At 38.0% G+C, this 12,896-nt stretch overlaps 1 long non-coding RNA gene across 1 annotated transcript in view; it reads left to right on the plus strand.

Moving 5' to 3' along the window:
* Window positions 1–3,611, plus strand: part of LOC144692211 (uncharacterized) — a 49,507-nt gene extending 45,896 nt beyond the window's left edge. The window contains exon 2 of the long non-coding RNA XR_013579285.1: window positions 1,974–3,611. This is a non-coding gene — a long non-coding RNA (uncharacterized LOC144692211). The remainder of the gene's footprint in view (window positions 1–1,973) is intronic.
* Window positions 3,612–12,896: the final 9,285 nt, after the last annotated feature.

Consider the following 12,896-nt stretch of genomic DNA (forward strand, 5'->3'; position numbering starts at 1 on the left):
GGTTTAATATTGTTTATGATGCTACATCGGAGTGGGGAGATGTAAAGGGCCTCCTATGATGGCTCTGACTTTACCCTGTGTATGACTGAGCCCCATAGGAAGATCCAGGGCTTGATCGCTGATCTGTTCTGATATATTGGCCTCAATGCCTCTGGGTTAGGGAGAGGAAATTTGGACAGAAGTGGACATTTCCTGGGTCCATTATCCATAGGCTGATACATTCCCGATTACTATCCAATGACTCCTCCTGGATATGCATGTGTAAAGCTAGGGCAGTGCCCACTTGTGATGTAATCTTAAAGTCAAATAGCCTGCTAATGGAAAGATATGAATAAAAGCCAATTAATCAAGCTACAAAAGCATCATCCATCCCACCCCGCCAATGCCTATTGAATCATTCACCAGCAAAAATTCAACGCCATCAAGCAGGGAGGGGAGAAACTTGATAAAAACCTGGAATATAGCTGTACATTCACGCACCCCATTTATTAGTATTTGCTCTTGTCAGGAGCTTCAAATTTACCCATATTAAATCTTTAATGCTGTGGTGTGGGTAGTGTTACCTCTTCTAAATTACTGTCTTTTTACTCCTTCCTTCCACCACATGCATAACGGACTGGGGCAGTCTCCTTCAGGTAAGTAATTGGCTGTGTATGTCCCCAGTCCATCCTAACTGGTGCAGTTCATATCACATTTATTTGTATGAGTGAAACTTCCACTTACAACAATATAGTCATTCTCATCACACCTATTTTAATTTCTTTATGCAGATTCAAAATGGTTGTATTGTATACTTGTCTTCTTACGGCATAAACTTTTTTTTTGAATAATTGGGTACTTCAGTAACCTAATACTGTAACATGTATACTTTGTATAGGCTAAAAAATTGTATATGCTAAAAAAAACTAACATCACTTCCATGTTTTTATTTCTTTGGCTTTCTGGGAGAGTTATGAGCTTCCTTGCATTCCTTGTGCTAATGAGTTAGACTAATAGATATACAGTACATGTATTTTTTAATAAATCCCAATCAGTCATGCCTGGAGATTGGGATTTCCTGCTCTTGCTTCCCCTTCTAATATTTTTCCTGTAGAATTAGGATACCCATATTTAGTAAAGATTAGATCACTTTTAAACACCTAACAATAAGTTGTGAAATTTTGTGTGAATTCATTTTGAAATTTCCTCCTGTACAGTTTTATATTTTTATTCCCTCTACCCAGCAATCATTTTTATTGTCTTAATTGGACAATTCAATATTCTTTAATTGCACAATTTGATTTGTTAATTATGAAAAAGTAACAGTCTCAGAAGCAAGTATAGAATCCAGTTGAGCGAAAAAAACCTTCAAAATCTGGGTTGGTAAGTTGGGAGGTAAATGGTAATAATATATACCTTGTCTGTGATCATGTGAAAAGAGATGAGACAGATTAATGATTACGATGTTGACCCTTCATCAAATCAGTTCTAATGAAGAGGCTGGTCCTGAGATGAAATCAGTATATTTGTAGCACTCTTTTAATGAGATTTACTTGATTCAGTGATTTTTTCATCTCTGTTAATGTGGGCAATCCTATACTTATGGCTTTTTCTTTCTTTTAAATAGGGTGATGTAACTCTAATGGTAAAAGCAAGGCCTATTCATCAGCTATATTATGTACACATATACTTATCCCAAAGGGAAGGGAACTGCATGTTGAGGGTCTGTTTAAGCCAATGTGGCCAGTTAGTTGAATTAAAGATATGGTTTATTTAACTGAAACAATTGCAGAATAGCTGCATTAATTGGACGGTATCCAGAACATTGGATGTTGGTATATATAGGAAAACGTGTCTGAGGAAATTGACTGCGGACAGAAACATTTTTAAATAGGATAAATTGTAGATCTGTTCCAGATGTTTAAGAAAATATTACCAGTGGTAAATATTCAAGACTGTGGCATGATAACAATAATCATCTCCTCTTTCAACAGGTCATGTGCCTAAAAGGACAGAGGGGCTTCTCAGGCCCACACACTTTTGATAGGATCCATATTGTGAACCATATAGCAGACGATGATTCATTCCACTCCTCTGATGAAGATCTAATTACAGATTCCATGAGGGTTCGTGATCTCCGGGGGGTTTCTCACCATTTTCACCACCTCAGCAGAAATGCACAAATGGAAACTAATGATAAGGACAGTGAGGACAGTACAGACAGTGATAATGAGGATGAAACAATACATCCTGGTCACTATAGCCAGATTAGTAACCAGAATGTCTGCACAGTGAGTCAGAAACAGGCAGAATCTTTCTCCACCACCGTGTGACCACCACTGTGAACAACATGAGGCTTTCTGGTTCATATCAAAGACCAGGTAGGCTCTGATCATTCAGACTTGAATGCAGCTTTCAGTCTGGCCTGCTGATTAACATAAAGGGACTGAAGTGAGGAATTACATGGATATCTGCCATTGAAATGGTGGAGATGATGTACTGAATTTTGTAATGCATTTGTTTTGATGGGGGGGGTGGGGGGGTGGTCATTTTACCCGTTCTTTTGTCTGCCTTAACCTTTGCCAAACCTTTTCAATATAATTGTTGTTGCCACATGCAAGTATGGGAGAGAGCGTGTGAAATGGACAGGAGATAAGATGTTGACAGTATTATATGCAGTATCTCCTTTTTTAAAACTTGAAATGCACACTTTCTAATTTATTTAGAATGGGAGATTTTGTTTTCCTTTGCTTGATACTTCAGTCAATGGAATTGTGAGCCCATGGGACATTGGTTGCTTTATGAAAAAGATGCATCATCTTGTGCAATATTAATTGTATTTTATGCTAATGAGAACAAATTTTACTTGTTTATGACATAAATGTACCATAATGGTCATAACAGAGGATTAATTAAATGAGTTGGTGCCTTCAAGGCACATTTTGGTCAGTAATTTGTCAGTTGACGGTCTTAATTGGGCATCACAGTACAAAGAATATGTGCAATTGGAACATGTTTTTATAAAAAAGCAGCTCACAGGTTTGCTTAGGATCCCAGCACAAAAATCTGTATCGTCAAGAAAAATACTTTGATAAGATTTAAAAAATCAAATGCTAAGATTGCTGTTTATAGGCCTTTACATGATTTTACCCTTTTATTTGTGTTTTCATTTGAGGTGTTTGATAACAAATAGTGATGTACCTGTGATATATGTTACAGCAATATCTAATTTTGTGTTACTTTGTTATGACAGAGAAATGTAGTTAAGCTTTAATATAAATACCTTTTAATGTTAACTGGGAATGCATTGTGTTGCATTTCTATCATTGTATCAACCGGCCACTTAAAAAAAATTGGGGATTTCAACATAGTCATGTACTGGTTACCCTAGTTCATACCGCTCAAGAAAATACAAAAACACTATCAAGAAACTCTGTTATGCAGAGGTAAAGAAAGGTCCTCCGAAAATATCCTTGGTAAATGTAAGTTAGCTCTGCTTGGCAGTTGTTAACACTAGCTTTTTCACTTCACTAATGAGAATGCTTGTATATAACACTATCAGTGTTTCTCTTTTAACTTCAAATTACATGATGATCACAATAAATAAACTTTTCATGATTTTAAAGGGATAATATTGTTTCTCATTATTTAACATGGGTTTCTCACTGCTGAAGTAACCGAGAATCTTAAAACCAAGAAGGAAATGAGAATTTTATACAAAGTTCCATATTTTAAGATAAGCATGTCCTTATGACTGCAAATAAATTGTTGCAATACTTCACTGCAAAATGGCACTTAGATAGCACAGATTAATTTCAAATTACTTCAGACAAATTGCTGCAATTTGTGAATTTGTCTTTGTCAGTTATGTGTGCCTTCCTAATCTTTCTGACTAATCTTCAAACATATTGCTTTACAATCAAAAGAACAATATCCTTATAGTGTGGATGCTGGAACTACTCAGCAGATCTGGCAGCATCTATGGAGAGAGAGAGAGTTAACATTTCAGGATATATATCAGAACTGGGAAAAGTTAATGTAGAGCAAATGAGGGAGGGTGGAAAAATAACAAAAGGGAAGGTCTATGATAGAGTGGAACACAGGAGGAATTAAATGACAAAAGAGTTGGGGGTCTAGAACCAAAGAGAGTAGTAATGGGAGAAGTAAAGAAACAAAAGATGGATCCAGAAGGGGTGTAAATGTCAGAATGCTGAACAACTAAATCCTTAGATTTCTGCCTTAACTCACTGCATCTGTTTTAATTTTCACACTCATTGTAGTTTACATTCACTAGAGTAGTTTAAGAAAATGAGCTTATTTCAAGGAAACAACTGGCAGCCTCAGTGTTGAGATGTAACCACATGTTGTTATGTAAGATAACTTGCAAGTTTCAACTGTGTGCCTGGTCGAACATTGTCTGGGGATTTCATTAGAAATTTATACACGGTCAGTCATTCCTTAGTGTGAAGGTTTAAAATCCTTTGCAAAAATAAATTACTTTTCTGTTATTTTTCATCTCCCAATATTAGACATCTATCCTAATGTTACACCTATGTTGTATAATATAAACAGTGTTCTGATGAAGGGTCACAACCCGAAACATTAACTCTGTTTCTCTCTCTCTCCACAGATGCTACCAGACCTGCTGAGTATTTACAGCATTTTCTGTTTTTGGTTTAGAGTTCCAGCATCCTCAGTGTTTTGCTTTTGGACCTATGTTATATTATGTTTACAAACTATTAGCCTTCCTAAAGAGCCATCTTTCCCGATGAAGTTTTTGCTTATTTAGCAAAATAAAATGGCAGCAAATTTATTTGAGTACTTGGGTATATATTCAAAATAATGGGATTTTGGTATTTAATGCCAGGTGTATTGGGGCTTCAATTGAGTCCCCAGAGCAAAGACCACACTTAATAAACCCCCTTTCCCCAATTACCCATTTTTCTATGACTGGTCAATAGATGAACCATCATTGTCTTGAAGATGAAGAAAAAGTAAACACAGCGGTAAAAGCCCAGGCATCTGCATCTCTTATCCCATCGTGTACCAGCGTTAAAAGTGGGTTTGGTAGTGTCTGCAAAGAGCATGGCAGTAGATGGGAAGCAACTTGAGTGGAGGATATGATGTAATTGCTGCTGTTGTTTTGGACATGAAAGGCATGCAAGCATGCTTACCTCTGCCAAAGACTGTCAGCAACTTATCATCCTGAGTGAGCCATCTAGTTTATCCACTGTCCAACATTTCTGTTAGAATCCAGTTTTTTTTAAAACTCATTTAGGAGTACTGCATTTAGTCGACTTAATAATTATGTTCCTATATAAAACTACAAACAATGTATAAGAAATAGAGGCAGGAGTAGGCCTTGCAAGTCTGTCCACTGTTCAATAATGGCTGATCTTCTACAACTCCTCCATTCTACACCATCCCTATATTCCTTGATTCCCTTTGTATCCAAAAATCTATCAATCTTGGTCTTTAATGTACATTCCAGAATCAACCTTTGCAGAATCATTTGGTTCTCTCTTGTCAGCATCTGCAAGATTGAAACTGATCTCTTGTGCAACATGAGGAATTGCACACCTGTTCAAAAATGATGCAAAACCTCACATTCTTTGGAATAGTATTTTGTGCTTTTATATTATTAGTTGTTTCTGAAGGTTGCGTTGTGCAGATAACACTTTTTCCACCTGTAAGCATGCAATTGAACTATTACTTTGTGACCTGTGATATTTGTGAGGATAAAATAAAATGGGTTCCACTCAGTACACAATTCAGCAAAATAGACAATCTTGCTCTAAGAAAGAAACAAAAACACAAGAGAGTTATAGAGAGGACATGGACTCAATGAACTCCATTCACTTTTTCCTTTATAAACACACACACAAAAAAGTCACGCCTCTACCAGGTCTGGTTAAGCTTGTATCAAAAAAAATGTCAGTGAATGAGTTAAACAATAGCTGTCCTGTTTATTAATTCACACGCCCATTTACAGAGGTTTCTTTATAATCCAAGCAAAGAACGCAAAGCCTTTCCGATTATATAAGCTTCCCACCCTCTGTGAGCCCACCACCAGTAGCTGTCCAGTCAACGCTCATAGGCCCTAATATAACAAATCTAAGACTAAAAGCATAAGGGTGTCACAAATTCATATTTCAATGTAGAGAAAGAAATTGTCTTTTGGCTGTTGGTAAATTCATCCATCAGATTCAGGTGCTGGTAGTTAAATTCGTCAGGTGCACAAACTTGCTTCCTGTAGAAAATGGATCAATAATTTGATGTCCTAATGAAAACTGTGCTTGGCACATGTCAAGTGTACTAAATGAAGATGACACCAAGATTCATCAGTTGAGGGAGAGCAATAGTGGTGATCCGCTGGAAGTTTCCTCAACCTTGTTTGACCTGGTGCGATGCGAGTTCATGGAGTAGAGTCAGCGTAAAGGACTCCAAGAGCCACTCCTATTCAATTGAATGTCACACTGGTGAATCGATCTTGTCAGTGGGGTGGGGTATATCCAGAATTCTGCTGGAGGTGACTTGGGTGTTGGCTGCCAGTTCAAACAAAAAGTTACATATTTCACACAACACACACACTTCATTTTTGTATCTCTATTTTCACTTGAAGGCTTCAGCTTTGCTCAGAAATATTAACTTGGATTGATATTTTTCTCCTATAGCTTACACCATCAGCTAAAGGAAGGTGTTAAAATCTGGATGTACCCACTGAGCACAACAGTAGAATTCTTAGATGAAGTGGAAGAGAGTGTATCCCAATGTGGTGTGAAAGGATTTCTAAGATTTTTTTTGGGTTGTTTCAAATGATATGAAAGCATGCTACAGAATGAATTTTTCTGGTAAACGTTCACATTAACATACGCTATTAATTTTAAGGTAAAAGTCTTGTCAGATTTAACTAGCAAGACACATGAAGATGTTTTACTGCCACTTGTGCTTTAATGTGTAAGAATTCAATTATCACTTAAATGATAATAGAATATTTTAGTTAATATTTTATTCCACTTGGATCAATATCTTTCCTAATGCTGTAACTTTATTTAAGGGTTTTTTCCCCCCACGAAAAATCTTGATTTAAATTCTGAAATCTTTTCCAGTATATTTCACAATTATGGGCACTCATTCCTTTAGGTCAAAACAATTCTCTGATTGTAGTTGTGTGGGTAAAATGGAAAAGGGGAGGAAATTCTGGGAGCCCTTTCAGCAAAGATGTTTCGGAGGAAAATCAATCACATCCTCAATACTGATGAAGTCAGGACCCTCACCCCACTTGTGCTAAACTCAAGAGTTACCCATCCCCTAATGCTGCCAATGGCCAAGAACCCTCCAGTGATCCTAACCCATGAACCTCCTCGCCTTCCCAGTGCCGCTAAATACCCAGTGCCCATCTCCAACTTGGTACATGTTACCACTTACATTAGCGTTTATGGGACTTAAAAAATAAAGATAAAACCAAAGGAATATATTTGAAAAAGAATGTATTTTCAGGCCAAGGGAAAGATCGGAGAAACAGCTGTTGTTGGATAGCTCTTTTAAAGAGCTGACACAGACATAATGGGCAGAATGGCCTCCTGTGCTCTAGATGCGATAAGTATTAAAAACTGTACATCTGGTGCAAATTTCCTGTTTGCCATATTTGTCACACTTCAGCTATCACCTTGAATTTTGTGTGTCGCAGTTCAAAGGCAGGTATAAAGATAGGACAAGCTTCAAAAGCACACAATATCGGAGCCATGATCTCTACAATTTCTTAACTGATACCTATGTGAACTCATTTTGGTTTAGTTAACAGTAGCAGCTTCTAGATTAGGCTTTGTATGCCTGTGTCCTTTAAAGGTTACCATGTACATGGTGTAATATTCCCAACTTTATCAAACTGAGCATCCTTTGACTTAGGGCATTTGGTACCATAAGGTATTTGTTGGCAGATATTAAAAGTCTTGCACAACTGCTTCAATGTGTCTTTAGTACAATAATACTTCTTGTGTTCACAGTTAATACTGAAATATGGACAGTGGGCAAAGGTGTTGGTTACTGTTTCCTGGCCAAGCCTGCTATATAGCCTATAACAAAATTAGCAGATAACCTGTTTGTGGTGGTGTTGGATGAGGGAGAAATGGTGGCTCAGATACCAATAGCACCCTATGATCTTTTACATCCACCTAAGCAATCTGATGGGGCCTCAAGCTTCGAATTCCAACCAAAAAGTGTTCGTCAATGCAGGACTTCCTTGGTACTGTTACTTAATGGTCTGACTGTAATGTGCAAAAACTTGAGGTGGGACTTGAACTCAATGTTCTGACTCGAGGGCAAATGAATCATGCTACAAAGCTTGGATTAAATATAATTTCAAATATAAAAACACTGAGCAACTGGAATTTTCTTGGGTAAAAAGCACAAACCAAACCAAATGGAATTACGTTAAGTATATGGCATAGAAGTGGTCCATTCAGTTCAACCGCTCCATGCTGGTGCTTATACTCCACAAGTCTTCTCCTATCTCTCTTAATCTAATTATATCAGCATAGTCCTCTATTCCCTCTCCCTCATATGCTTATTTAGTTTCTCCTTAGCTGCATCCATACCATACCCTGTGGTAGCCAAACAGAATAATCTTTCAAGAAAGTTACTGAATGCTCTTTGCCACAGTGGAATAGTCATTCCTGTTCTCCCCTGTCTCCCTGTGATAAGATGTTAAAGGTATAGAAAGAAAATACTTTGCTGTAAGAATTTAAAACATTGGCTGTTTAAGTCATTGTGACTATGGGAATGGCTATAGTGTTTACTTACAAAACAACTGACAACAAAAGCAATTAACTGGCTCTGAATCACTTTGGGATATCCTGAGAACATGAAAGATATATAAATTTCTCTGTTTTCAGCAATGCTAATAGTTTTCTCATGCATATACACCTGTTCTGAACTAAAAAGGATGGCAAGCAAGAACAGAACAGCAAGTAAATGTTGAAAAACAAATATGTTAAATAGTACAAGGCAGCAGTGAATGGATTCAATAACCTGTAAATGTATTTTTTTTAAACCAAGCTAGAGTGGTGATATAGACAGTCAGACTATGAAAACAAATTTAAATAAAAGAGTTGAGTAAAACCATAAAGCTCAAATTTAAATGAGCATGGGGAAAACTGGCAGGAAATTGGGAGAGATAGCAAAAGTTTGAAGTTCCTAAAGCTAGAGGCTGCACAGGAAACAGATAAGATATTGCTCCTGAAATTCGCAGTGAGCTTGGTTGGATTGTTGTAGGAAACCAAGATCGACAAGTCCAAGGCAGAGATGAAATGGCAAGTCACGAGCGGGCCAGAATCATCCCTGTGGGCAGAGTTGAGTAGTTGGAATATTATACAAGATTGAAGGAAGTATGAGTAAAGCATTGCTTTGCACAATAATGTTTAAGACCACAGTCAATGCTGTGAGAAAAACAGAAGCCTGGCTACTATTGCATGGGAACATATCAGGGAAGAGTAGCTGGAACATAGGTTGATACAAGACTGAATAAGGTCAATGTCGAGGGATCATTACTTCTAAAAGGTGCAGACAGGAGGAAAGAGAAAGATGTATTTGGTGGTGAGCTTATAGATAGCAGAAATGGTGGAAGATAATCCAGTAAATGTTGAGTACAAAGGCATTGAACGCACTGATGTAGAAAAATGAAATGAATGCAGTAGAGACATTCATTGACTATATTAGGGTGAACCATGGCAGAGAATAAAGGGACATTTCTGAAACTTACAAACAACATTGTCAGAAATAAAAAAACAGAGCTAGGGATGGAATGCTACAAGAAAGAAATTAAGAAGATACTTTGTTCTCACAGTTGGAGGAGCCTGTGGGATTATTATAGAGAGGTTTGGAAATACCACATCCATAGATAGGGACAATGAAGTGAAGAAAGGAGTTAAGTCAGAGACGCACCACATCAGGGTAAAAGATGTGTGAAAATGGAAAATATACTTAATGCATTAAGTCGTCCAGATTAGAGGAAGAGCAGATGGATCAATAAAGCTAATTGGTGTATGCAACTAAGTAAGATTGGAACAACCAAAATTTAATCATGCCTGTGCAATCCATGGAGGATCACACAAGAAGCACAACACCAACCAGGACAAAGCAACGTGTTTGATCAGCGTCCCATTCACCACCTTAAACATTCACTCCCTGCATTGTGGCTGCAGTAGGTGCCATCTACAAGATGCCATCAACTCGCCAAGGCTTCTACGACAGAACATTCCAACCCCATGACCTCTACCACCTAAAAGGAGAAGGGCAGCAGGCATATGGGAACACCACCACCTGCAAGTTCCCCTCCAAGCCACACACCATCCTATTGCTGTTCCTTTACTGCCACTGAGTCAAAACCTGGAAATCCCTTGCTAACAGCACCGTGTATATAACCACACCATATGGACCGCAGCAGTTCAAGAAGTCAGTTCACCAACACCTGTTCAAGGGTGACTTGTTTTTAATTAGCCATTCATGGGATGTGAACATCACTGGCTAGGCCAGCATTTATTGCCCATCCTCAATTGCCCTTGAGAACTGAGTGGCTTGCTAGGCCATTTCAGAGTCACCCATATTGCTGGGGGTCTAGAGTCTCTTGTAGGTCAGACCAGGGAAGGACAGCAGGTTTCTTTCCCTAAAGGGCATTAGCAAGCCAGATAGGTTTTTACGACAATCAACAATGGTTTCATGGTCATCATTAAACTTTTAATTCCAGATTTTTTATTGAATTCAAATTTCACCATCTGATGTGGTGGGATTCGAACCTAGGGCCGCAGAGCATTGCCATGGGTCTCTGGATTACTAGTCCATTTATAATACCACTGTTGCCAGTGAAGCTCACGTCCCATGAAATAATGAAAAGAAAATATTAAGTCTTTGCTGAGCCAAAGTTTGACCATTGCTGAGTAGGGGAAAAAGGAATGTAGCAGCATAGCTAGAAAATGCAAGATAATAAGATCAAGGTTGATCTATTTTGCCTTCTACCCTCCTCATAGTCACAACAATAGTAGCATTGTTGACTAATCATGACAATCAATCTCTATCAGGACATATGGTGAGGAAAACCATCAGTGGTGAAACCTTTGCGAGCCCTTGGTCCAAAGTCACCTGCTCCTCTTAAACGTACTACACTTAAACTATGTGACATGTCTCAAGTTACTCATATACTCTATCCAGAAATATTATTTTCTGAAAGAAATTTAACTTTAATTTGCATGAATCAATACTTTCTGCTTCCACCATTTCCCCAGGGAGCCTGTTCCATAATTTACAGTTGCCATCATGTACACCACTGTTCACTTGGCATGGACAACAATCTATATCTGGCAAATGATGCTGTTTCCATCACCATTATCATAGACTTGCCTGTAAACAGTGATTAACATATCATAGGACTTAATTACAAGGTGCTACTTATAACATATTAAGCATGACAACTATTTTGGCCAGTTCAGTGAGCACGTAGGCAACATTTACTCATTTAAAAGGCTGTGCTGACTTCACACAAAGGTGGGTCCTCAAGCCATTTTAATCAGCTGTTCATACCTTGTTAAAATATATTTACCCTAATGGTAAGATTCTGGAAGTTATTGCTAACAATTAGGGCAGGCAGTTTTAAGTGAGCTTCCTTTTTTTTTTAAATTTTTGGTTACCTACCATTTTAGGTTTTACTTTCCACCACATACGATAGGCAAGTTGTATCAACATGCCAGCCATAAGAGTTGATGACTGTTTCACTTGCTCACTGAAATAAAGGTGCAGAATTTGTTGTGAAAATAATGCAGAGTTAAATTCCCATGCATTTCTGTGAGTAAAATAAAAACACAGTCCTTTGTGCGGAGGGAGAGATACCGTAAATTGCTGGAGCTTTAAGAAATTGCTGCATTTATGCAGTTAGAACAAATTACTCCATGCAGAAAGTTAGGTCTGGTATTTCATGGCATTAGAACCCTTTTGATGCAAGACTTACGTTCTATCAATACCACTCAACCTTGGAGACCCAGAAAGGGAACAATTGAAACTGTGGAGATTTTTAAAATTTAAAAATTTTACATTTTTATTTTCCCTTTTTGTCTCATCTTTTTCTCACTCTAAACCAATTTTTCTTTTCTTCTGCTTTGTTTCTCTTTCTGTATCCAGTATGACTCACAGTTTATCCTATTTCCTTCTGTTTCTTTCTGCATCTCTTAAATTTCATCAGTTAAGTAGATAGACTGCTGGGTGCAGATGCCCCATTGTCCTCACTCTGCCATTATCAGTTTACAGTTCCAACAATTAGTAGCACAAAATATTCTCAGCTGAAGGATAAGGAAGAAACTGCAGCTCCCAGACAATGTCTAATTTCTTGTTGCTGTGTGCAGTCTGTTTGTTGCGCTGCTCGGTTCCTGTAAGACTGCTGTGTGGCCAAGTGCTCTTAAAGAGAACTTTGCTTGTATGCAGTCTGTTTGTCCCCTGCATGGTACGTTACAGATTGCTGCATTATTGCACACCCGTGCTGCTTGGAGGGACCACTGATTACAGGGTACACCGTGTGATAACCCACTCCAGCAAATTCTGGGCCATTAATATTTAGTTTTGAATTTAGCCCCTTGTAAGTGCAGGCCCTGTCCTCTCCTCCTCTTATTCTGTACAAGTTGAAATAGCTTGTCATAATTTACATTATCTAGTCCCTTCAGAATCCCAAAAATAATAATCTCAACCTTCCCTTTGCCAGTGAGAATATACCTAATTTCAGCAATTGCAGTTTACAGGCAAATCCCCTCATCACCTCATTCAGGTTGCTCACTCCTTTGTCCACTCAATAGCTATAATAATCTTTGTGTACTGTTATCAGTACGCCTGATCACATATCCAAGGTTCAATACCCACATTGAATACAGAGGCCAGCA

Source organism: Cetorhinus maximus, chromosome 17, assembly GCF_964194155.1.
Source record: "Cetorhinus maximus chromosome 17, sCetMax3.hap1.1, whole genome shotgun sequence".
In the NCBI taxonomy this organism is placed as follows: Eukaryota; Metazoa; Chordata; class Chondrichthyes; order Lamniformes; family Cetorhinidae; genus Cetorhinus; species Cetorhinus maximus.